Genomic DNA, 27,206 nt, shown 5'->3' with positions numbered 1-27,206 from the left:
CCAGTGCACTCCAGCCTGGGCAACAGAGCGAAGTCATTAAAAAAAAAAAAAAATTCTTAGGAAACTCCAGCTGTTACAAGGAAGCATTGCTCTCGGTTTAATGTTTTACCCTGCTAGTGTACTCCACCCTTAAGTGATCTTAATGACTAATAGGACTGGCACCAGTTCTCACTTACCAGATGTGAACTCAACTAGCTTGTTTTTTGTCTTCTGCTAATTTGCAGTTGCAGACAAAAACAGTGTAAAGAAGTTCTTAAGATAAATGAAAATCGGCAATGTAGTCTCTTTTTAAGTTTTGAATTGGCCTGGCATAGTGATGTCACCTGAGTCATATGGTTGTTATGTTCCCTGCTGTGAGGGAGCCCTCCCCTGCAGCCCACAGTGACTCAGAAGGCAGCTGTTGAGAACAGGAAGGCCTGTGGTTCATGTGACAAGCCACCAGCCTTTACCAGAGCAAACAAAGTAGGTGGGATGTTCCCCATGTCCCTTGCCCACCAGTTTTATACCACATTTCAGAGTTGCCTTTTTTTTCCTTCCTCAGACTGCTCTGGATTTTCTCTTTGACCTACTTTGATTTGTGGAGAAATGCTGTTGAAAGGGCCTGCTGAGATTTTGTCCTGGCCTGCCTCGCTGAAGAAGGCCAGCAATCTGTTTGCATACCAAGAATTAAAAAAAAATGTTTCTGTGCTTCAGAGATTACTGAATACTCTCTAAAATAAATCCATTCCTTCTAACCAGTATCATTTTTGCTAGTTGGGAAGATGAAGCTGTCAATCCTCAGTAGCCAATCTCTAGACAGATTTCTTTCTTTCTTTTTTTCTTTTTCTCTTTCTTTTTCTTTTCTCACAGTCTTGCTGTCACCCAGGCTGGAATGCAGTGGCACAATCTCAGCTCACTGCAACCTCCACCTTCTGAGTTCAAGTGATTCTCCTGCCTCAGCCTCCCGAGTACCTGGGAATACAAGCACACACCATCACATCTGGCTAATTTTTTTATTTTTCATATAGACGGGGTTTCACCATGTTAGCCAGGCTGGTCTGGAACTCCTGAGTTCAAGTGATCCACCCACCTCAGCCTCTCAAACTGCTGGGATTACAGGCATGAGCTACCATGCCCAGCGCCAATCTCTAGATTTCTAGAGACCATACATCTTCACAGTTTCTTGGAAATTTTCCTTACTGGATTTAAGTCATTGTTCTCCAAAGTGTGTTCTGAGAACTACCTACATTTGAATAATCTCGATTAAGGTATCATCTCTACGGAAAGACCCTTTAATCTGTTTTTTTTTTGAGACGGAGTTTCGCTCTTGTTACCCAGGCTGGAGTGCAATGGCGCGATCTCTGTTCACCGCAACCTCTGCCTCCTGGGTTCAGGCAGTTCTCCTGCCTCAGCCTCCTGAGTAGCTGAGATTACAGGCACGCGCCACCATGCCCAGCTAATTTTTTGTATTTTTAGTAGAGACAGGGTTTCACCATGTTGACCAGGATGGTCTCGATCTCTTGACCTCGTGATCCACCCGCCTCAGCCTCCCAAAGTGCTGGGATTACAGGCGTGAGCCATCGCACCCGGCCGGTTTTTTTTGTTTGTTTCTTTTTTTGAGACAGACTTTTGCTCTTGTTGCCCAGGCTGGAGTGTAGTGGCACCATCTCGGCTCACTGCAACCTCTGCCTCCTGGGCTCAAGGGATTCTCCTGCCTCAGCTTCCCCAGTAGCTGGGATTACAGGCATGTGCCACCACGCCTGGCTATTTTTGTATTTTCAGTAGAGACAGTTTCTCCAAGTTGGTCAGGCTAGTCTCAAACTCCTGACCTCAGGTTATCTGCCCACCTCAGCCTCCCAAAGTGCTGGGATTATAAACATGAGCCACCACATCCAGCCTCTAATCTGTGTTTTCAACAAGCACCACAACTCACCAAAATTCATTTTTATGCCCAAAACTCAGCTAAATTAGAGTTCACAAGCCTTCACTGGTAATGTGATGCACAGGACTCAGAGGAGGAGTCTTATGACTTTCCTATTTCTATTTCTGTATTCCTTCTCCCTGCCAAAATGCCATTTTTTATTACATTGGTTACTGCAGAAGCAAACAGGGAAAAAAACAGGAAAGAACTGAGGAAACATCAATGTTCCCCCTTGGTTATATTGGTGTGGAAAACAGGCCTGCGTTTAGAAAGCAATGCAGCAGAATGCTTACGGATCATTCACAGGCCGGGGGCGGTGGCTCAGGCCTGTAATCTCAGCACTTGGGAGGCTGAGGGGAGTGGATCATTAGGTCAGGAGTTCGAGACCAGACTGGGCAATATGGTGAAATCCTGTTTCTACCAAAAATACAAAAATTAACCAGGCATGTTGGCGTGCACCTGTAGTCTCAGATGCTCAGGAGGCTGAGGCAGGAGAATTGCTTGAACCCTGAAGGCGGAAGTTGCAATGAGCCAAGACTGAGCCACTGCACTCCACCCTGGGCAACAGAGCAAGACTTTGTCTCAAAAAAAAAAAAAAAAAAAGAGTCATTTACGAAGCTTGGTGAAACCACAAATTCCCCTTTTCCCCATTCTAATAAGTGGGTATGGGGTGGGGTCTGAGAACCTATATTTGTAAAAATGCCTACAGTGATTCTAATGTAGGTTGATCTGGGGGTACATGAGGATATTTCTTGTTCAATATACTGGAGCCCAGAGCTAGAAGTCCTCTTTGACAGCTGCTCTTCAAACTGTTGGCAAAAAGACCTAAGTAATTTTACAATTATAAAGACATATGTGGATTCTCTGTCACAGGGCAAATTCCCAAATTGGGGATCAGCCCAGGAGGCCATGAGGGTTCTTGACTTTTGGCAGGAAAGAATTTAGGATTCAGGAGCAAGCTGACAGAATAAAGTGAAAGCAAGTTTATTAAAAAGTAAAGGAGTGGGCCGGGCGTGGTGGCTCAAGCCTGTAATCCCAGCACTTTGGGAGGCTGAGGCGGGTGGATCACAAGGTCAAGAGATCAAGACCATCCTGGTCAACATGGTGAAACCCCGTCTCTACTAAAAATACAAAAAATTAGCTGGGCATGGTGGCACGTGCCTATAATCCTGGCTACTCAAGAGGCTGAAGCAGGAGAATTGCCTGAACCCGGGAGGCAGAGGTTGTGGTGAGCGGAGATTGCGCCATTGCACTCCAGCCTGGGTAACCAGAGCGAAACTCCGTCTCAAAAAAAAAAAAAAAAAGTAAAGAAGTGAAACAGTGGCTATCCCATAGGCAGAGTAGCAGCATGGACTGCTTGACTAACTATACTTATGGTTATTTCTGGGTTACATAAGAAAAAAGGGGTAGATTATTCATATTTTCCGGGAAAGGGGTGGGGGGTTCTCAGAACTGAGGGTTCTTCCCATCTCCTACTATCTAGAGTAATTTAGGGATGTTGCCACAGCATTTTAAACTGTCATGGTGCTGGTGGAAGTGTCTTTCCGGGTGTTTATGATGCATTCAAATTAGCATATAATGAGCAATGAGGATGATCAGAGGTCACATTCTTTGCCATCTTGATTTTGATTTTGGGAGGTGGTTGGCCAACTGTTTTTTTTTGTTTTTGTTTTTATGTTGCTAGGCTGTTCCTGAACTCCTGGCCTTAAGCAGTCCTCACACCTCGCTTCCTAAGTGCTGAGATTACAGGCAGGAGCCACCACACCTAGCCCTTGGCTGGGTTCTGTTCTGCATCCTGTTTTATAAGCAGGGTCTTTGTGACCTACTTCTTGTGAAACAAGTCCTGCCAAATTCCTGTATCGTAACTAGCTAGCATTTAGTTTTAGTATATTCCGTGTTTGTCTTAAGATAGTATGTACATTTTCCCCTAGAGCAGCCAAAAAGAAAAGGATAATGTATAATTTGTATTTAAAAGAAATATTGGGGCAAAGTGCGGTGGCTCACATCTGTAATCCCAGTACTTTGGGAGGCTGAGGCAGGTGAATCACCTGAGGTCAGGAGTTCAAGACCAGCCTGGCCGACATGGCCAAACATTTTTTCTAGTGTCTACTAGGGAAAAAACAAAACAAAACAAAAAAACATTAGCCAGGCATGGTGGTACCTCCCTGTAATCCCAGCTACTCAGGAGACTGAGTAGGAGAATCGCTAGAACCTGGGAGGCAGAGGTTGCAGTGAGCTGAGATGGTGCCACTGCACTCCAGCCTGGGCAACAAAGTGAGACTCTGTCTCAAAAAAAAAGAAAAGAAATACTGGCTAACATTTCTACAAATAAATGAGCCATCTGGTAGAAACAATACTTTCATGTGATTTCATTTAAAAATATAAATTTTGGCTGGGTGCCGTGGCTCATGCCTGTAATCCCAACACTTTGGGAGGCCAAGGTGGGTGGATCACCTGAGGTCAGGAGTTCGAGACAAGCCTGGCCAAGATGATCAAATCCTGCCTCTACTAAAAATACAAAAAATTAGCCGGGCATGGTGGCACACACCTGTAATCCCAGCTACTCAGGGGGCTGAGTCAGGAGAATCACTTGAGCCTGGGAGATGGAGGTTGTGGTGAGCCGAGACTGTACCGCAGCACTGCAGTCTTGACAACAAGAGCAAAACTTCGTCTCAAAAAAAAAAAAAAAAATTAGCTGAGTGTGGTGGCGCACACCTGTAATTCCAACTACCTGGGAGGCTGAGGCACGAGAGTCACTTGAACCTGGGAGGCAGAGGTTGCAATGAGCCAAGATAGTGCCATTGCACTCCAGCCTGGGTGACAAGAGCGAAACTCCATCTCAAATATATATATACATATATATATATATATATATATATATATATATATTCCAAATAAAGTTTAAAAAAAAAGATTGATAGACTAGGAGAAGATGCTTGCAATGTCTACAATTAATGGGAGATTTCAGAGCTAGAATAGCAGCTTTCAAAGTGTGGTCTATGGACCATGGTGTCTCCAAGAACATTCAGAAGGGTCTACAAAGTCAATACTATTTTTATAATAATGCAAAGACTTTATTTGCCTTTTTCATGTGTTGACTTTTGTACTCATTGTCCAAAATCAATGTTGGATAGAATTTATGCCCAGTTTTCTGGCTTGGGCAATTGAGTGGGTCATGGTACATTTACTGAGACACAAAACATGAGAATAGTATCCTAAGGGGAAGGAAAGAATGATTTTGGATGTGTTGACTCTGAGATGCCTATGGGACATCCACATGGAGTCACATATATGGATCTACAGCTCAAGGGAGTACTGAACTGCAGTCAAGGTTACTTAGGCAAGATGGGTAGTCATTATTCTTTACATTACACTCTAGTTTTCCTGACTAGTGTATACCCTCCTGATATACTCTTTTTCTCAAGGCCACATAGCCATTTACCAATTTGTGTAAACTTGAGCAAGTTAAAAAACAAACAAAACACTCAACTGGGTGTGGTGGCTCACACCGGTAATCCCAGCACTTGGGGAAGCTGAGGGGGGTGGATCATGAGGTCAGGAGTTTGAGACCAGACTGGGCAATATGGCGAAACCCTGTCTCTACCAAAAATACAAAAATTAGCCAGCATGTTGGCGTGCACCTGTAGTCTCAGCTTCTCAGGAGGCTGAGGCAGGAGAATTGCTTGAACCCTGGAGGTGGAGGTTGCAGTGAGCTGAGATTGCACCACTGGACTCCAGCCTGGGCGACAGAGTGAGATTGCATCTCAAATACTAAAAAACCTTGTTTCTCAATTTTCTTATCTATAAAACAAGATAAGGTGATGGTAGCAACCTTGATTAGGCACCAAAAAAAAAAAAATGAGATAAGAAACTTTGTTATAGGATTGTGGTATTAACAGATCTGTGTCGAGTGCTAAGAATAGTGCATGGTACATAGCAAACACTAAAAAAAACCCGCTATTTTATAATTACGGCACCAGTACTTTTTTTTTTTTTGAGATGGAGTTTCGCTCTTTCTGCCGAGACTAGAGTGAAGTGGTGCAATCTCAGCTTACTGTAACCTCCACTCCCCAGGTTCAAGCGATTCTCCTGCCTCAGCATCTCAGGTAGCTGGAATTACAGGCATGCACCACAACACCTGGCTAATTTTTGTATTTCTAGTAGAGATGGGGTTTCACCATGTTGGCCAGGCTGGTCTCAAACTCCTGACCTCAGGTGATCCGCCCGCCTCAGCTGCCCAAAGTGCTGGAATTACAGGCATGAGCCACTTCACCCAGCCAGTACTTTTTTTTGGTAGCACTTATCACAATTGTTGGTATATAGTTATCAAGTTATAAGCTTCATCAAGAGTTTGGGTGTGGATCTCTGCTGTATCCATAGCACTGGTATATATAGTAGATACTCAACAAATACTTATCAGTGAATTAATAAATAGATCTCCAAGAGTGGTTATAGTACTGTTGTAATTTCCCTTCTACCTCAAAGCTGCTTTTGATTTAACTCCTCTCAACAGGTTGGAGAAGTGAGTTCATCATTACTTGTCCTCCATTATGTATAGCGCTGTGTCCCCACAATCCCTATGATGCTGAACATATGAAAGGGGATCGATACATTTTAGGTATTGGTTGATTAAATGATGTGGATTGATACTCATCTCCTACCTCAACTTTGCCTACTGTCAGATAAGAGGCAAAGAGAAATATTAGAGAAGCAACTCTCAGATTACAGACGTCAAAATTTTACTTGGGTCTTTTGAAATATAGTCTGGCAATCATAGGAATTTGTTTTTGTCCACTGTTGGTCTGAAAAATCAAATACCCTAGGCCAAGAACCTAATGGCCGGTAACTACTATAGTATTGAGCATTATACATATTAAATTCTATGCATGACCAATATTATAAATTAAAAGGTTTTAAAGTAATCAGAAAGTATTTGTCTTTTTTTTTCTTTGCAAATGGATGGGTAAATATCCACTATTCCTCTCTTCATTGTAGCAAAATCATAACTATATTAGAGCATTAATAGCTCACTAGCAGTGTGGCTTTGGACAAATCATTTCTCTCTGGACTTAAATTTCCTTGTCGACAAAATGAAGAGATTGGCTATAAGGTCTCTTCCAATTCTAACATCCTTCTTTTTCTATTTCATTCAATGAAAATTACCACATAGGGCCAGGCGCGGTGGCTCACATCTGTAATTCCAGCACTTTGGGAGGCCAAGGTGGGTGGATCACGAGGTCAAGAGATCGACACCATCCTGGTCAACATGGTGAAACCCCGTCTCTACTAAAAATACAAAAAATTAGCTGGGCACGGTGGTGCGTGCCTGTAATCCCAGCTATTCAGGAGGCTGAGGCAGGAGAATTGCCTGAACTTGGGAGGCGGAGGTTGCGGTGAGCCGAGATCGCGCCATTGCACTCCAGTCTGGGTAACAGGAGCGAAACTCCGTCTCAGAAAAAAGAAAATTACCACACAAATTAACTTACCCCTGGCCAGGGCGGTGGCTCACACCTATAATCGCAGCACTTTGCAAGGCCGGGGAAGGTGGATCACCTAAGGTCAGGAGGTTGAGACCAGCCTGACCAACATGGTGAAACCCCATCTCTAAAAATGCAAAAATTAGCCGGATGTGGTGGTGCACACCTGTAATCTCAGCTACTCAGGAGGTTGAGGCAGGACAATAACCTGAACCAGGGAGGCAGAGGTTGCAGTGAGCCGAGATGATGCCATTGCACTCCAGGCTGGACAAGAGGGAAACTGTCTCAAAAAAAAAAAAAAAAAAATTAACTTACCTCCGTTTTATTCAGTTTTCTTATAGGTTTATGGACAAATAAGACTCAAGTTTTCCTTAAATCTGGAGGTAAATTTTTTTAAGGTTGTGTATATGTTCCTACAAGAGAATTTTCTTTGAAAAAAAAATACTGGGGCTGGGCGCGGTGGTTCACTCCTGTAATCCCAGCACTTTGGGAGGCCGAGGCGGGCAGATCACAAGGTCAAGAGATCAAGCCCATCCTGGCCAACATGGTGAAACCCCGTCTCTACTAAAAATATAAAAATTAGCTGGGCGTGGTGGCAGGCACCTGTAGTCCCAGCTACTCAGGAGGCTGAGGCAGGAGAATCACTTGAACCCAGGAGGCGGAGGTTGCAGTGAGCCGAGATCGTGCCACTCTACTCCTGCCTGGCGACAGACCGAGACTCAGTCTCAAAAAAAAAAAAAAAAAGAAAAAAGAAAAAAAGTAAAAAAGGAATTTGGGAAGAAACCTGGTTAAAAAAAGAAAAGAAACGAAAATACTGGGCTGGGCACAGCGGCTCATAAGGTCAGGAGTTCGAGACCAGCCAGGCCAACATGGTGAAACCCGGTCTCTACTAGAAATACAAAAATTAGCCAGGCATGGTGGTGCATTGGCTCACCGAATGCTCCGCCTCACACCCAGCTAATTTTTGTATCTTTTGGAGAGATGAGGTCTCCCTGTGTTACCTAGCCTGGTCTTGAACTCCTGCAGTCAAGTGGTCATCCCACCTCAGCTTCCCACAGTGTTGTTATTACAGGCATGCGACACTGCACCTAGCTACTCAGGAGTCTGAGACTGAAGAATTGCTGGAATCCCGGAGGCGGAGGTGGCTGTAAACTGAGATCGTAGCGCTGCACTCCAGCCTTGGGGACAGAATGAGACTCCATCTCAAAAAAAAAAATAAGAAAATAAAGTAAAATAAAATAAAATACTGAACCAGCCTGGGCAGCCAAAAAACAGAAAAATTAGCTGGGCATAGTAGCACATTCCAATAGTCCCATCTACTCGGGAGGCTGAGGTGGGGCAATCATTTGAACCCAGGAGGTCAAGGCTGCAGCGAGCTGTGACTGTCCCACTGCACTCTAGTCCGGGTGTCAGAGTGAGACCTTGAGAAAAGAGAGAAGAAAGTGAAAATTGAAAATATAGACTTTTTCCTATTTGGCCATTAGATGTCGCTCAACATCCAGAAAGTGGAAGAAACCAGATGTACACTATAAAGCTCCTGCCCTAGTACCCCAGGGGTGACCCAGTCGCACCAGTGGTTTGTTTAATTATGTACTGGTATTTGTGTGTCAGTGTCTTGCCATATATAGCCAAAAATCTCCTTAACCATCCAGAAAACTTGTTGCCTATACATCTTATTTATGTATTATTTATTTAAAGAGACAGGGTCTTGCTGTGTAGCCCAGGTTAGAATGAAGTGGTGCTAGCATAGCTCACTGCAACCTTGAACTCTTGGACTCAAGCAATCCTCCCGCCTCAACCCAAACATCTCAATTTTATCATTTCTTTTTATTTTTTTGAGACAGAGTCTCTGTCCCCCATGTTGGAGTGCATCAACACAGTCACAGCTCACTGCTGCCTCAAGTTCCTGGGCTCAAGTCATCCTCTTGCCTCAACCTCCAGAGTAGTTGGGACTTACAGGTGCTTACCACCATGCTTAGCTAATTTTTTTTGGGGGGGGACAGAGTTTCACTCTTGTTGCCCAAGCTGAAGTGCAATGGCGTGATCTTGGCTCACCGAATGCTCTGCCTCACACCCAGCTAATTTTTGTATCTTTTGGAGAGATGAGGTCTCCCTGTGTTACCTAGCCTGGTCTTGAACTCCTGCAGTCAAGTGGTCCTCCCACCTCAGCTTCCCACAGTGCTGTTATTACAGGCGTGGGACACTGCACCTGGCTAATTTCATCACATAAGCCAATGTATAGCTGTTGAACATTTAGCTGACTACATACCAGGATCAATAAGCTCTATGTCGGAATTCCAACTCGTCCTGCAGGACCTAGATCAAATGCCACTTCCTCTGCGGGACTTTCTTTGACCTTCCTAACCAAGAGCACCATAGAAAAATCTTTGTCACAGTATTTTTGTATTGTATTCATTTATACACCTACCTCCCCAAATTCTGGAAAAGATTCCCAGTCTCCTTCATAATATAAGAAATGCACACTAAACTACAAAAATATGCTATTTTAGCTTAGATGGTAAACATCAACGGTTCTGATATTTGGTTTAGGATAATAGGCATTCTCATATATTTTTAGTGGGAGTGTACACTGGTTTATGATTACCATTAATAGAAGACAATTTAGGGCTGGGCATGGTGGCTCACACCTCTAATCCCAGCACTTTGGGAGGCTAAGGCGGGCGGTTAATAAGGTCAAGATATCGAGACCAGGCTGACTCCATTTTTGGACTCAGTCCGCCTGCCTCAGGTGATTTGACAAAAAAAAAAAAAAAAAAGAGAGAGAGAGATTGAGACCATCCTGGCCAACATGGTGAAATCCCATCTCTACTAAAAATACAAAAATTAGCAGGGTGTGATGGCACGCACCTGTAGTCCCAGCTACTGGGGATGCTGAGGCAGAAAATTGCTTCAATCGAGGAGCTGGAGGTTGTAGTGAGCTGAGATCGCACTACTGCACTCCAACCTGGCAACACAGTGAGACTCCGTCTCCAAAAAAAAAAAAAAAAAGAAGATGGCAATTTGACTATTTAGAAGTATCTGTCCATTTTTATTTTTATTTTTTGAGACACAGTCTCACTCTGTCACCTAGGCTGGAGTGCAGTGGCACTATCATGGCTCACTTCAGCCTTGACCTCCTGGGTCAAGGAGTAAGGTCATCCCACCTTACTACCCCAGGCCCCAGGTCACAGGCAAATAAACTGATAAGATTTGACCTGAGAAGGAATAACAATAGTAGCATGAATGTGTTTTTGGCAGACTTGAGTCGGGGAAGGCAAATGTTGACCTGGAGGGGTGATGCTAGGTACGACAACTGGCAGGTGGGTGATGAAATGCCCACTTATACTGCCAAACACCTGTGGACAGTCCTGCACGAACCACACTAGGCCTCTTATTGTTAAATTGGCATCTTTTGCCGTATCTCTTTTTCCCCTCAGAGAAGAAAAACATCCTGGCACTCGCCACCTTCAGTCCCCTTCATTTTTCAGAATGCTGATATTTATGCTTGAGGAGTGCTTTACAGTAATTTTTAATTGGTTGCGTATTTCATAACCTGCACAGGGAAACTCAGGCATTGCCTGCAACTTTCCCATGCAGTTAGTGTTCCAACCTTGCACCACATTTCAGTACAGAATCTTTTTTTTTTTTTTCAAGATAGAGACAGGGTCTCCCTATGTTGCCCAGGCTGGTCTTGAACTCCTGGGCTCAAAGGATCCTCCTGCCTCAGCTTCTCAAAGTGCTAAGATTACAGGCATCAGCCAGCCTTGCCTCAGTAAAGAATCTCGAGTGTAATTATGGTTTTATAATGAACTTTGGTTTCCTCAGATGAAGACTGAATTACAGCGTTGCAACTTCTATTTATCCACAAGCACATTACTTAATATTTGTTCTCATTACTACAGATTTAAAAAGCCTTTCAGCAAAAGGCTCTCATTTGCCTCTCACATGATTGTTGCCAGGAAATGAGAAACCAAATTACATCCTGAATATTCCTTGCTGCCTTAACAATAGATCTAAAACAATAACAGCCTCAAATTAAGATAAAAATAGAACTATGTGGTGGGGGGGAGCTAACATTAGCAATATACACTGCTAATTTAGCACAGAACACTGATATAACCAATGTACTTTATGCATCACATCTGAACATTTATTTCATAAGCAATTATCAGCTGGATGTGGTGGCTCACGCCTATAATCTCAGCACTTTGGGAGGCCGAGGTGGGTGGATCATTTAAGATCAGGAGTTCAAGACCAGATGGCCAACATGGTGAAACCCAGTCTTTAGTAAAAATACAAATATTAGCTGGTCATGGTGGCCCACACCTGTAATCCCAGCTACTTTGGGAGGTTGAGGCAGGAGAGTAACTTGAACACAGAAAGTTGCAGTGAGCCGAGATTAAGCTACTGCACTCCAGCATGGGTGACAGAGTGAGACTCCGTCTCAAAAAAAGCAGTTATTGAATACCTGGCATTTCTTTTACTTTTCCCCCTGATTTATAGTTAATAACTGTATTTGAATATTATGTAATCCTATATTCTAAGCGCTAGTTTAGGCACTTTATATATCATCTCATTTTTACACTTTGGCTTCACATGTCTATTCTCCTCCTAACTGCCTCTTTTCCTTCTGTAGCTCACAATTTGCCTCTGTCTTCTACTTTTTTACTCGTCTCTATTATTTACTTTCCTCCCATGATTTTTCTCTTTATTTCACCACTCTGTCCTCGGAAAACTTTTTCCATTTTTCCTGTGATTCCCACCCCTAACAGCCCCCATTCTTTTTTTCTTTGCTTGCCTATAGTGTATGTTGATTGATGTGAGGAAAGTCACAAATAGTTTTCCTTAAAAAAATTTTTTTTTGAGATGGAGTTTTGCTCTGTCACCCAGGCTGGAATGCAGTGGTACAATCTTGGCTCATTGGCTCACTGCAACCTTCCCCTCACAGGTTCAAGCAATTCTCCTGCCTCAGCCTCCTGAGTAGCTGGGACTACTGGTGCATGCCAACATGCCCAGCTAATTTTCATATTTTTAGTAGAGACAGGGTTTCACCATATTGGTCAGGCTGGTCTTGAACTCCTGGCCTTGTGAGTCAGGAGTATAGGTGAGAGGCCACCGCACCCAGACTCCTTAAAATACTTTAAAGTTAGGATGGGCGAGGTAGCTCATGCCTGTAATCCAGCACTTTGGGAGGCTGAAGCAGGCAGATCACAAGGTCAGGAGATGGAGACCATTCTGGCAAACACGGTGAAACCCTGTCTCTACTAAAAATACAAAAAATTAGCCGGGCAAAAATACAAAAAATTAGCCGGGCAAAAATACAAAAAATTAGCCAGGCATGGTGGCACGCACCTGTAATCCCAGCTACTCGGGAGGCTGAGGTAGGAGACTTGCTTGAACCCAGGAGGTGGAGGTTGTGGTGAGCCGAGATTGTGCCATTGCACTACAGCCTGGGCAATAAGAGCGAGACTTCGTCTCAAAAACAAAAAAAACCTTTTAAGTTTTACTTATAACCAATAAGTGTATGAGGTTTTGGTGCTCCACCTCCTCACTATTTAAAAAATTTGTGCCATCCCAGTGGGTTAGTAGTAGTATGTCATTCAGTTTTTAGTTTGCATTTCCTTGAACACTTGGGAGGCTGATGGGGGAGGATTGCTTGAGCCCAGGAAGCAGAGATTGAATTGAGCTGTGATCATGCCACTGCAATCCACCCCGGGCAACTGAGCAAGACTCTGTATCAAAAAAAAAAAAAAAAAAAAAAAAAAAATTACCCTTTTTATTTTGTTACAAAGGGTAACATAATTTATACCCTGTTCTATATCTTGCTTTTCCATTTGGACAACTTTCCACATGGTTATGCCCATAATTTATTTAATTAGTTCCCTAGTGATGAACATTTAGTATATTTCCAGTCATTTTTTATTGTAAACAATGCCGCTGTGAATTACCTTGTACATACGGCATTTTGCAAAGGTGAAAGCTGGTATATAAACCAAACCTGTGTTTAAAGCCACTAAACTGCTACACCACACTGCCCCCCAACATGTCGTTAATTGATTCAAGATGATTCTTTCTAACTCCTCTCAATTGCTTTTTTCTTGAGACGAAGTTTTGCTCTTGTTGCCCAGGCTGGAGTGCAATGGTGCAGTCTCAGCTCACTGCAACCTCTGCCTCTCTTCAAAGGATCCTCCTGCCTCAGCCTCCTGAGTATCTGGGATTACAGGTGCCCACTGCCATTCCCAGCTACTTTTTTGTATTTGTAGTACAGACGGTGTTTCACTATGTTGGCCAGGCTGGTCCCGAACTTCTGATGTCAGGAGATCCACCTGCCTTGGCCTTCCAAAATGCTGGGGTTACAGGTGTAAGCCACTGTGCCTGGTCCACTCCTCTCAATTTTATGAGCACACTTTATGTTTTTTTATTCTTTTTTTTTGAGACGTAGTTTCACTTTTGTTGCCCAGGATGGAGTGCAATGGCTCAATCTCGCTCACTGCAACCTCTGCCTCCCAGGTTCAAGCAATTTTCTTGCCTTAGCCTCCCGAGTAGCTGGGATTACAGGCACGCATCACCACACCCAGCTAATTTTGTATTTTTAATAGAGAAGGGGTTTCTCCACATTGGTCAGGCTGGTCTCAGACTCCTGACCTCAAGAGATCTGCCCACCTTGGCCTCCTAAAATGTTGGGATTACAGATATGAGCCACCACACCCAGCTTACTTTATGTTTTAATCTTCATGATGCTCAGCTCCCAGCTCCAGGTGCAGCCACTCTTGAATACCTGTGAAATTCATAAACATTCAATGTCCTCAAGCAGTCTTCTCCGGGAACCTTATCCATACTCAGATGACCCTGATCAGAGTCTAGAAAAGGGAAATAATAAACTCAGAGGACTTGAGAAAGATTTCCTTTGCTTATAAGTTAAGGTGAATATACTTTAGGAAGTAACCTGGAAGGGGAAACTGTTTGGGGCACAGAGAAAGCCTTTTCTAAGGAGAGACAATGATCTGACTCTTGCAAAGATGGATCGCATACTGGCATCCTGAGCAATATGCCACCTGATCATGTGTGACACGTAGCATGGGTCATTTTTGTCAGGCATGACCTTTCACTATGCATGGGACTAACTTTGCTCTAGATTGGAGTCATTTCCTGTAACATTTTAGTTACATCTACTTTGTGGTGCTAAGAGGCTTGCTGGTCTTATGATAAGATAGATAAATGACTCAGAAACTCTGTCTTTCTTGAACTTTGGTCTAATGTGTGTTGCAATGATGTGTACTCCCCTGTGAACTTTCACCTAGATAGCTGATCCCCTGAAATGATTAACGGTACTGCAGGTGGGCCTAATAATCCTCTTCATTCATTTTGAGATATCTAAATACTTCATAAACATTACCAAACACATGCAAAGTTAAAACTCCTTTGTGTGTGTGTGTGTGTGTGTGTGTATGTGTGTGTGTGTGTGTGTGTGTGTGTCAGAGTTACACTCTGTCATCCAGGCTGGAGTGCAGTGGATCAGTCTCCACTCACTGCAATGTTTGCTTCCCAGGTTCAAGCAAATCTCATGCCTCAGCCTCCCGAGCAGCTGGAGTTACAGGCATGAGCCACCACACCCGGCTAATTTTGTATGTTTTTTAGTAGAGATGGGGTTTTGGCCATGTCGCCCAGGCTAGTCTTGAACTCCTGACCTCAAATGATCCACCTGCCTCGGCCTCCCACAGCTCTGGGATTCCAGGCATGAGCAACTGTTACTGGCCAAAACCTCTCTATCTTAGTCATAACAAACAGCACAGGTCTATAATTTTCATCTTGTGGAAATAGTAATAAATAATACTTACAGAGTCTTTACCACATGTTAGGTATTGTTCTAAGCCCTTTAGGTAATACTCACATGAGGTGGGCTCATTATTATCCCCATTTTATTTTTTTATTAAAAAATTTTTTTTTGGATGGGCGTGGTGGCTCATGGCTATAATCCCAGCACTTTGGGAGGCTGAGGTGGGCAGATCATTTGAGGTTGAGAGTTTGAGACCAGCCTGGCCAACATCATGAAATCCCATCTTTACTAAAAATACAAAAATCTACCAGATGTTGTGGCATGAACCTATGATCCCAGCTACTCAGGAGGCTGAGGCAAGAGAATCGCTTAAACCTGGGAGGCAGAGGTTGCAGTGAGCCAAGATCCAGCCACTGTACTTCAGCCTAGGTGACAGACTGAGACATCATCTCAAATAAATTAATTAAATTTAAAAATAATAATAATGTTTTGAGAAAAAGAATAAATTTTTTGAGACAGTCTCTAAAAACAATTTTTTTTTAAAAGATGGGGTTGTACCATGATGGCCAGGCTGGTCTTGAACTCCTGACCTCAGGTGATCCACCCACCTCGGCCTCCCAAAGTGCTAGAATTACAGGTGTGAGCCACCGCAGCCGGCCTCTAAAAACAATTATTTTGAGATGGAGTCTTGCTCCTTGGGAGGCCGAGGCGGGCTGATCACCTGAGGTAGAGAATTTGAGACCAGCCTGAATAACATGGAGAAACCCCGTCTCTACTGAAAATACAAAATTAGCCAGGCCTGGTGGTGCCTGACTGTAATCACAGCTACTCAGGAGGCTGAGGCAGGAGAATCGCTTGGACCTGGGAGGTGGAGGTCGCAATGAGCCAAGATTGTGCCATCACACTCTAGCCTGAGCAACGAGAAACTCCATTTCAAAAAAAAAAAAAAATTAGTCAAGGGTGGTGTGCGCCTGTGGTCCCAGCTACTTGAGAGGCTAAGGTGGGAGGATGAACCCAGGAGCTCAAGTCTGCAGTGAGCCAAATCATGCCATTGCACTTTAGCCTGGACAACAGAGAGGGAGATCCTGTCTCAACAAAGAAGAGGAGGAAGACAAAGAAAGAAGAAGAAGAGGAGGAGGAAGAGGAAGGAGGAGGAGAAAGAAAAGGCTTTCAGTGTGTCGTAATTTTCTGGCATCAATGAGAATTGGTACTTTTCCCAGTGATTTCTCCTGTGATTCTCTCAGGCTGTCCCCTAAATCGAGGCATTCCTTAAGGTTTTCTCAGGACCTCCTTTGTTTTCTTGCCGGACCCTCTCCCTTGACCATAAGCCATCTCACACTACTCCTAACTCCAAGGCAGTGACTCCTAAATGAATCTTTACCACCCTGAGCTATCTGTGCACAGAGGGACAATGTGTGCTGATGTCTAAGGATGACACTTAGACCACAGACCAAGAACATAGGTAACACCTGTGCATTGTAACAAAGCCCTAGATGGGAGGTTGGCAATCCTTGTCTTTAAAGGGCCAGATAGCAAATACTTTCAATTTTGTGGACCATGGAGTTTCTCTGTCCTGATTATTCAGCTTAGTCATTGTAACATGAAAGCAGCCACAGACAATGTAAAATCAAAAAGGCATGGCTGTATCCCCATCGGTTTTTATTTGAAAAAACAGGTAACAGGCAGGAGCTGGTTGTGGTTGACTAAGCCCTTTGATCATTGATTTTAAAACAAGAAGCCCCTTCTGAAACCACTAGGAGAGAAAGAAAGAAATGAGAGGGAGGAAAGAACTCAGTTTTTCCCTCCCACTTACTCCAACCAGAGCAATTTAGTTTAATCTATTTGTTTACAATGGCTAAGATTTCAAGTTTGAAAGCTGCTTATCTACCAGTTCTCTGAGTTTCATTCTAGGTATGAATCTATCACATCCTTCAATCTAGCCAGCGTCTGCTTTGATCCATGTTCTCTGCCAAAGTAGTAACCGAATTGCCCATTTCTGATCATATTACTTATTAATCTTCAATGACTCCCTGTGAGTCATTCCCAAGCTTCCCCCTTAATCTAACATACCTTCTCCATCAGCCACCCAGGGCTCTATGCAGGAGACTCCTGAAAGGTGCTTTTCTTCTCTTTTTGCATGTTTTCCCCTTGCCTGGAAGGCTCTCTGCCTCCCATCCCCCGCTCTTTGTAATCATCTATTTTCCCACCCAGAAGCAGCCTCTTTTCTATGTTCCTGCTGTACTTTTTAATCAGGCTTTGCTGTGTGCCTGTCCTAGCTCCCCTGCTGGATTAATTCTCCTTATTAAGGGCAGGAATCACATTTTGTACATCTGTGTACCCAGCATAGTCACTAGCATAAAACCGTATCCATAGCAGCTATCTGAGCTCTTCATTTAGATTGAAAGAAGGCATGCCCTAGCAGAGTGCATCCTACCTGCCCATATATTTTTTCACCTGTCTGTCATCTTCTCACTCCCACCTCCTCCCACTGTCTATAGAAGGCCAGCATTACAATGCCCAGGTGTTACCTATGTTCTTAGATTATAAGAATAGCTGATTGATGACTGGGAGCTAAAGGAGTAAGATCCAGGTGAACTAGCAGTGAACAACACATGAGAAAAGGGCTTAAGAAAGAGACAAGTCTAAAAGCCTTGCATGACAGGCAGGCATAAGCTGTCTGGCCCAAGTGGGCAAGGTCTAGGCTGAGGCAATTGCCAGGGTTTGGAGAGGCATTGTTTTACAGTAGAAAGAGAGAAGCAGGTCTTGGAAAAGAACTTGCGTAGTAGTTACAGCTGTTTATCATTAGGTGGATTTCTAATCCTCTGAGCCTTATCTGTAAATTAGGAATAAAGTATCTTTTGCAATACTCTGAGAGTTAGGAATAATGTTCCTCGTACAGAGCATACAGAGCAGGGGCTCAATAACTGGGGTTACAGGTTGTGAAGAAAGGGAGCAAAGAGGCAAATAAGATATAAAAAAAACAAAAAGAAGGAAAGGGTAGTTCTTAAGATAAATATCGGCTAGTCACGGTGGCTCATGCCTGTAATCCCAGCACTTTGGGAGGCCGAGGCAGGCGGATCATCATGAGGTCAGGAGTTTGAGACTAGCCTAGCAAATATAGTGAAACCTCATCTTAACTAAAAATACAAAAATTAGCTGGGTGTGGTGGTGTGCGCCTGTAGTCCCGGCTACTCGGGAGGTTGAGGCAGAAGACTCACTTGAACCCAAGAAGCACAGGTTGCAAGTGAGCCAAGATCACACCACTGTACTCCAGCCTAGGCAACAGAGTGAGAGTCTGTCTCAAAAAGCAAAAAAAAAAAAAAAAAAGACGAATGTCTTTATTTTTCTCTGTAGAGACAGTCTTGCTATGTTGCCCAGGCTGGACTCAAACTCCCGGCCTCAAGTGATCATCCCACCTTGGCCTCCCAAAATGTTAGGATTATAGGTGTACACCAAGCCCGGCCAAGCTGAATGTCATGAACTCCTCTTTTTTTTCCCCCCCACCTATGACCAGCAAATAGCATTGGGCTCCTTTTAACCATGGCTGAAATGAGACTATAATGATGTGTGGTATGTGCAATAGGAATCACTTGGGAATCTTGTGGAATGACAGATTCTCATTCAGTAGGTCTGGGTGGGCCTGATATTGTACATATATGATGTAATTCTGCTGGTCTGTGAACCACCCTGTGAGTAGCAAAGTGGTTGTCCACGTAGGCTGTTGACATAAAAACAGCTGAGTCAGCTGGGCTGCCTGGTCTGCTTCTCTCACATGCCTAAAAACTATGCTTTCAAGAAGAAGGAGGTCAGCTGAGGGAGGTTAAACTCTGTCAGGGAGAACAGCACCACGTGGAATGATAAGGGCCAAAGGGTACAGAAATTACAAGTGAAAAAGAGAACTTGTGTTCTTTGGGGCTTATCTACAGACCATATTCAGACACAAGAAACTGGATTTAAATTCTTCTCTGGAGATGCTAATCTCTTTGGACCTTGGCTGAAATGCTGGAATTGGAAAAAAAAAAAGATTAAGCAAGATAGGATTAAGAAGCTTTTGCAGCAAAGCACCTACATTTGACACAGTTTCATTAGCAGTAAAATGAGAATAATAATAAAAATACCTAAAGCAAATGTAGTAAATCAGTCATTGCAGAATCTAGGTGTTGGAAGTGTAGGTATTCACTGAACAATTCTTTTATTTATTTATTTATTTATTTTTGAGACGGAGTCTTGCCCTGTCGCCCAGGCTAGAGTGCAGTGGCGTGACCTTAGCTCACTGCATCCTCCACCTCCCGGGTTCAAGCGCTTCTCCCACCTTACCCTCCTGAGTACCTGGAATTATAGGTGCCTACCACCATATCTAGCTACTTTTTGTAGTTTTGGTAGAGACAGAGTTTCTCCGTGTTGACCAGGCTCGTCTCGAACTCCTGACCTCAAGTGATCTGCCCACCTTGGCATCTCAAAGTGTTGGGATTAGAGGCGTGAGCCACTGCACTTGGCTCCACTGAAAATTCTTTCAATTTTCCTGTATGTTTGAAAAATTTTCATAGTGAAATGTTGAAAAAAATATGCTTCCAAATAAGGTTGAAATGAGATAAAATGGAGTAAAATAGATGAATCTAAATAACATTAGCCCAGTCTCAACAGTAGTTACTCTCTAAGGGACTTCCTTTTAGCAGTTTTAGAAATTATTTCAGAGGCAGAAATATGCATAAAATATTTCTGAAACGATACGTAAGACAAGGAAGCATTGATTGGCTCCAAGGAGGGGGAACTTTGCTAGTAGAGGACAGAATGGAAGGGAGACTTTTCACTATATTCTCTTCTGTAAGTTTTGCATATCAGATCATGTGTATGTATTACCTATTCAAAAATAAATAAAATTATGGCCAGGCTCACACCTGTAATTCCAGCACTTTGGAGGCCAAGGTGGGCAGATCACTTGAGGTCACTAGTTTGAGACCAGCTTGGACAACATGGTGAAACTCCATCTCTTCTAAAAACACAAAAATTAGCCAGCTGTGCTGGTGGGTGCCTATAATCCCAGCTATTCAGGAGGTTGAGGCAGGAGGATTTCTTGAACCTGGGAAGTGGAGGTTGCAGTGAGCCAAGATCATGCCATTGCACTGCAGCCTGGGTGACAGAGCAAGACTCCATTTCAAAATAAATAAATAAATGAATAAAATAAAAATAAAAATGTAGAGCTCTCAAAGTCTAATAGTTTGCTTCTCTTCCAAGCAGTTTAATAATTAAGTTGCAGAACTTGCTGGGCATGGTCCTTGGTTATCAAAGAGGTCAATGTTTAGCTTCACTGAAGCAGTACATCACGAGGCTGAACTGGCCTATGTGCAGCCAGCTGGCTCCCTCTATTTGAGGACATTTTTAGCTATGAGCCAAAGGACTGTATTTTCCATTCCTGTGTTCCAGACACGGCTGAGCTCAGGAAGTATCTAGGTTGGGTAGCTAGAGAAGAATGAAGGGGTCAGAGGCAGACTGCAGGTCTAGTAGATGTGTGTTAGAGGACACAGCCAGAGCGAGGGAGTGAAGAGCTGCACGTCACGGCTGGGGCATAGTCCTGTGTAAGGAATATTTCACATGTTCCACACTTAGAATTTACATAGTGTTTACAGACATTGCCTTCTCTGAGTCACCCAATTTCTCTAGATGGCAAGTGGGCAAGGATTTTGTCCTGTCTTACCAAAGAGGAAAACTGAGTGTGGTGACCATGACATATATTGCTCAGACATCCTTCCAACTGCAGGGAGCAGTTGACTGAGGGCCCCTGCTGCCTTCTGAACTCCATCACTGTGTGTGAGCTGAGGCTACACACCCAAGGGCTAATTCCAGCCAGTGACAGAGTGTGGCAGGGGTGTTAAGGCAGGCTGATACTTTGGAGATATGGGACTCCTCTGATGACTGAAGTGCTCTCGCAGCCTTGCTGAACTTGCCTTAGAATACACTGTAATGTAACATGCTTCTACCCGCCCTTCCATTTTTTCCTCTCTTCTTCACTTAGGGTGAGGCCTGCATCGCAGTCTGTTGGCCCTGCCAGCCTCTCCTGGCTCCTTTGAATTTTCTTTAGAAGCGTTTCCTGCAAGTTGAATACTGTTTTGGCATCAGATATAGATCTGGGTGATTCTAGGCGTGCTTGTAATCAATGCAGTATACTGTCTTTGTTTTCAGAAATTCATTTCAGCTTGAATCATTAGATAGGCACATCTTTTCCTTACCAGCATATCATTTTTAATACTTGACTTAAAAGTTTATATGTGTGTGTGTGTGTGTGTGTGTGTGTGTGTGTCATTCTGTGTGGCATATTATATAGGCAAAGAAATGAAAATTAGCCGGGTGCAGTGGCTCATACCTGTAATCCCAGCATTTTGGGAGGCCAAGGTAGGTGGATCATTTGAGGCCAGGAGTTCAAGAGCAGCCTGGCTAACATGGTGAAACCCTGTCTCTACTCAAAATGCAAAAAAATTAGCTGGGCATTGTGGTGCATGCCTGTACTCCCAGATACTCAGGAGGCTGAGGCAGAAGAATCACTTGAACCCGAGGTAGAGGTTGTAGTGAGCTGAGATCATGTGAATGCACTCCAGCCTGGGCGACAGAGTGACTCTGTCTCCAAAAAAAAAAAAAAGAAAGAAATGAAAACTATTTTATGTTGTTGAAAATATAATTCCAGTCCAGGAGCCATGGCTCATGCCTGTAAACCCAACACTTAGAAAGGCCAAGGCTGGTGGACTGCTTGAGCCCAGGAGTTCTAGACCAGCCTGGGCAACATGGCAAAACCGTCTCTACGAAAAATACAAAAATCAGCAGATGGTGCACCTGTAGTCCCAGTTGCTCGGCAACCTGAGGTAAGAGGATCGCTTGAGCCTAATAGGCAGAGGTTGCAGTGAGCCAAGATCATATTACTGCACTCCAGCCTCGGTGACAGAGTGAAACCCTGTCTCCAAAAAAAAGAAAAGAAAAAAAACAAGAAAGACAGGTTCTCACTGTGTTGCCCAGGCTGAAGTGCAGTGGCTATGTACAGGCGTGACCATAGTGCATGACAGCACTGTGATCTCCTGTGATCACTCTTGAACTCCTGGGCTCCAGTGATCCTCCTGCCTCAGCCTCCTGAGTAGCTGGGACAACCAGCACATGGCACCATTCCTGGCTATTTATTATTACTGTTTTTTTTGAGATGGAGTCTCGCTCTGTCGCCCATGCTGGAGTGCAGTGGCACGATCTTGGCTCACTGCAACCTCCACCTCCTAGGTTCATGCAATTCTCCTGCCACAGCCTCCTGAGTAGCTGGGATTACAGGTGTGCACCATGACACCCAGCTAGTTTTTGTATTTTTACTAGAGATGGGGTTTCACCACATTGGCCAGCCTTGTCTCATACTCCTGACCTCAAGTGATTCACCTGCCTTGGACTCCCAAAGTGCTGGAATTATAGGCATGAGCCACCATGCCTGGCCCATACCTGGCTATTTAGCTTTTATGAAGACTTTGAGGTATTTTTGTTGTTGTTGTTCTTTGTATAATTTATCCTCCCCCATTCTCCACTCCATTTTTCTTTCTTTTTGAGACAGTGTCTTGCTCTGTCACCCAGGCTAGAGTGTAGTTGCCCAGTCTTGGTTCACTGCAACTGATCAAGTGATCTTCCCACCTTAACCTCTTTAGTAGCTGGGACTAGATGATACAGGTGTACACCACCATGCCTGGCTAATTATTGTAGTTTTTTATATAGATGAGGTTTCACTATGTTGCCCAGGCTGGTCTGGAACTCCTGAGCTCAAACAATCTTCGTGCCTGCCTCCCAAAGTGCTGAGATTACAGGCATGAGCCACTTCACTTTTCCTTGTCTTTATTAATGCTCTGGAGTTTGTAATTATGTGGCTAACCTCGGGGTTCTGGGAATTTACTCAGACCAGGAGAATTATCTTTTGCAGGTGGCCCTTGTGGCTTGGCAAGGAATCTCATAAACCCACACATGTTGGTGAAAGGAGGAGATGGTTTAAGTCTTTTGAAATGGCGGCCGGGCGCGGTGGCTCAAGCCTGTAATCCCAGCACTTTGGGAGGCCGAGGTCGGTGGATCACAAGGTCAAGAGATCGAGACCATCCTAGTCAACATGGTGAAACCCTGTCTCTACTAAAAATACAAAAAATTAGCTGGTCATGGTGGCACGTGCCTGTAATCCCAGCTACACAGGAGGCTGGGGCGGGAGAATTGCTTGAACCCAGGAGGCAGAGGTTGCGGTGAGCCGAGATTGCACCATTGCACTCCAGCCTTGGTAACAGGAGTGAAACTCTGCCTCAAAAAAAAAGAAATGGTGTCACCAGGAGGATGGAGACATTGTTAGTTGTGATCAGGACACCATTTGACATAGTGTGGGAGGAGGCAGAGCAACCAGCAGGCTCTTCTAGGCTGTTCTTGGAGTTGGCTGGCAGCAACCTGATTGGCAATAGCTGTTGGCCTGAGTTCCCAGGACTCCATTCTGAGTTCATTCTGGTTGAACAGAATATTTTGTGAGAACAATTAGGGCCTTCTCCCTAAAGTGTGCTTGGCTGGAAGAGAAAGCAGGAGCCCTCAAGGGCTAATAATTTAGGAGTGGCTGACACTGAAGTGATGCATGGAAGAAAAGCTACCAAGCCAGGGAGGTGGAGGGCAGTTTGAAGCAACTCGGGTAAGTGAGGTGTGTGAAAGCAGTCCTTCTGCTCATGCGTCCCCCACAGAGACAGCAAGTGTGGCTAGAGACTAGGAGGAGTGTGCCAAAGCCAGAGGGCCACAGGAAAGGGAAGGCTTGGGCAGCAGAACAAGGCTTGGTGAAGACATGAAGAACGTCTTCAGGGAACTGTCTGTGTAGCCGACTGGTGATAAGCTGGTCTTGTTGAGTCAGTGTAGTAAGAAATCGGTACCTTACACACACACACACACACACACATGAAAGAGAGAGAGTGGGAGAGAGACAGAAAGAGAGAGAACAGTATTGCCTTGCCTCTTTATAACAGAGATCTCAGTTACTGACTATATATGCTGGGCTCTTCAAGAGCAGGGGTCAGGAATTTTTTTTCTTTTTCTTTTTTTTTTTTTTTTTAGAGTCTTGTTCTGTTGCACAGGCTGTAGTGCAGTGGTATGATCTTGGCTTACTGCAATCTCTGCCTCCTGGGTTCAAGCAATTCTCCTGCCTCAGCCTCCCCAGTAGCTGGGAGGCTTACAGGCATAAGCCACCGCACCCGGCTGAGGAGTCATGAATTTTACCTCTGTTGATTCCCTAATGTTACCCAATACATGGCTGCACACTTGCCAGGGCCTCCCTGAATACAGTTTATTATTCTTTTGGGCATCATGGAAAACAGGTTCTTGACATCCTGCCAATGTGTGCTATGCTAAATGGTTTGCGTGCCCAAAAGCACAAAAGTTCCCCACCTCATCTTCAACATTCTTCCTCCACACATTTTTAGGGGTCTACCTAACCGTTCAGTTCTAATCACATCTTTCACTAAGCATGAGGTTTGTTAGTGCTGACAGCCAATGCCAGATTAAACCTCTGTGTCCCTTAGCCATTTGCAGAGAGGCCTGGGAAATCAGCCATAAACAAAAGGCACGTGGGGGTGAGAAGATAGGCACGGACAGGGAAATTGCTCATTCTGATGGTGAAGACAGTCCTGAGAGGCCCGAGAGAAAACGTTACAAAGAAAGGAAAACTGAGGGCTTCTACTTTGTCCCAGATTTATATCTGCAGGCATTCTTTTTTTTTTTTAGACAGAATCTCTCTTTGTCACCCAGACTGGAGTGCAATGGTGCAGTCTCAGCTCACTGCAACCTCCACCTCCCAGGTTCAAGTGATTCTCCCGTCTCAGCCTCCTGAGTAGCTGGGATTACAGGCACATGCCACAATACCCGGCTAACTTTTATATTTTTAGTAGAGATGGGGTTTCACTATGTTGGCCAGGCTGGTCTCAAACTCCTGACCTTGTGGTCTCCCCACCTCGGCTTCCCAGATGCTGGGATTACAGGTGTGAGCCACAGTGCCTGGCCTGTATGTATGATTTTCTACCCATTCAGAGACTGGTAAGGAGCTTCGAAATCTTCTCAGTGACCTTCACAGCTGCTTGGAGAGTGTGAATTAGGGATTCTCATTAACAGGCAGAACCATCACAAGAAGTCTAGCATGAAGTGAATGATGGTAGTATACAGTCCACTGCTAAGAGATGTGGCACGTTACTTTTGTTTGTAAAACTTCTCTGTGTTACACTTTCTGCTTACAAAAGGAGAAATACAGGCTCACTGAACATTTTCCAACATTATAGGAGATATGTAATATGGAAAGTGGAAGTTTTTTTAATAATCGCAGCCCATATATCCCAGATCACCATTGCCAATTATCTGGTATATCTCTCAAGATGGCACGCTTTGTGATTTTGAAGCAGACTGTGTCTTTTTTTTTTTTTTTTTTTAAACAGGATATGGCTCTGACGCCCAGGAGGGAGTGCAGTGGTGTAGACTTGGTTCATTGCAGCCTCCACCTCCTGGCTCAAGCCATTCTGTCACCTCAGCCTCCTGGATAGCTGGGATAACAGGTGCATGCCACCATACCCAGTTAATTTTTGTATTGTTTGTATAGACAGAGTTTCAGTATGTTGCCCAGGCTGGTCTCCAACTCCTCAGCTCAAGTCATTCGCCTGCCTCGGCTTCCCAAAAGTGCTAGGATTACGAGCCACCATGCCCAGCCACGTTGTGACTTAAACTATGCAATATTTTTGACTTCCAAAAATTGCACCACAAACTGAGATTCCTTGGCAGTTTGGAGTGTATGTCCCAATCTGTGTGTAAGTGTGTGTAAAAAAAAAGAGAGAGAGAAATAATAAAGGTAGCAAATCACTTCTATTTCTTTTCTGGGAAATAGTCTTCAGTTCTTGATTTTTATCTTTCATGGGAAATTGTGTTATTAAGTAGGTAGCCAGATCATTTCTTTAACATGAATATGTTAAAATTTAGTTCAGTCAGAGACTACCCCAATCAGAATCTCCCCAGCCTTCATTAAATAAATAAATAAGAACTGGTTATGAGCCTCATATGCTCACCTGGTGGAGAGCTGTCAAGAACATGGTGATATGCAAGTAATCCCAACACTTTGGGAGGATGAGTTGGGAGGATCACCTGAGCCCAGGAGGTTGAGACCATCCTGGTCAACATACCAAGACCCCTTCTCTATTTAAAAAAAAGAAGAAGAAGAAGAAGAAGATGGTGATGGTCATCTAGATGTGTGGTTTCTGCTCTGAAGTTCTTATGAGCACATGAAGGGAAGGGGCCATGTTTTTGATGCCTAGCAAGGATATTCTGCAGTGGTGGCTTGAGGAGAAACGCTTTTGTAAACAAATACGGGGGATCCTGCAAGTTAAACTTTGACTCCCTCAGGAAGTAAGACCATGTGCATTTTGGGCACACCCACTCAGCGCACCAGCCACTAAGCAGTTCCAGAGAGTAGTTCTTATGTTTCAGGGATACACGGTGCTTGGAGAAAGGAGATAGAGGCCTAGATGCTTGTTCATTTTGTAACACTGTGGCTGCTTTGCTGAGTTTATGCTCCCACATCCATATTTTTACAGAACATTTGTGGGAATATATTTTGGCTTATGAATTAACTTGCAATTTGAGACCCCCTAACTGACAATCTCCAAGCAGCTATGGGAGTCCTTGATTCAGATGCATGTGTAAAAGTTTGCTTGGATTTTCTAGGACAGTGAGCTGCATTTAACTACCAGCTTTCTGTAACCAAGTTGCTAGGTAGAATTTAGCACTCATCAGGGACTTCTCTGGTTAGCTGTTTAGTTTTGCGAGCATTAAATACAATCTAATATAAATATCCACCTAAAAACCACACTTTGGTCATTGGCCATTGGTTATAAAAATAAAAAATAAAAAACCACACTTTGGGCTGGGCATGGTGGCTCACGCCTAGCACTTTGGGAGGCCAAGGCAGGCAGATTACTTGAGGCCAGGAGTTCAAGACCAGCCTGGCCAACATTGTGAAACCCCATCTCCACTAAAAATACAAAAATTA

The 27,206-nt window shown here is 44.0% G+C and overlaps 1 protein-coding gene and 1 long non-coding RNA gene across 4 annotated transcripts in view; both read right to left on the bottom strand.

The window, feature by feature from the left end:
• DENND4C (DENN domain containing 4C) overlaps positions 1–27,206 on the bottom strand; it is a 229,387-nt gene that overhangs the window by 177,665 nt on the left and 24,516 nt on the right. The gene's annotated exons all lie outside the window — the stretch shown is intronic.
• On the bottom strand, positions 13,785–17,351 carry LOC118154809 (uncharacterized). The gene is made up of 2 exons (XR_004745072.3): positions 17,225–17,351; positions 13,785–14,155 (listed from the first exon to the last, which is right to left on the bottom strand). It is a non-coding gene; the product is annotated as an uncharacterized LOC118154809 (long non-coding RNA).

The sequence above is a fragment of the Callithrix jacchus genome, chromosome 1 (assembly GCF_049354715.1).
Source record: "Callithrix jacchus isolate 240 chromosome 1, calJac240_pri, whole genome shotgun sequence".
NCBI lineage: Eukaryota > Metazoa > Chordata > Mammalia > Primates > Cebidae > Callithrix > Callithrix jacchus.
This window is presented reverse-complemented; position numbering and strand designations above follow the sequence as displayed.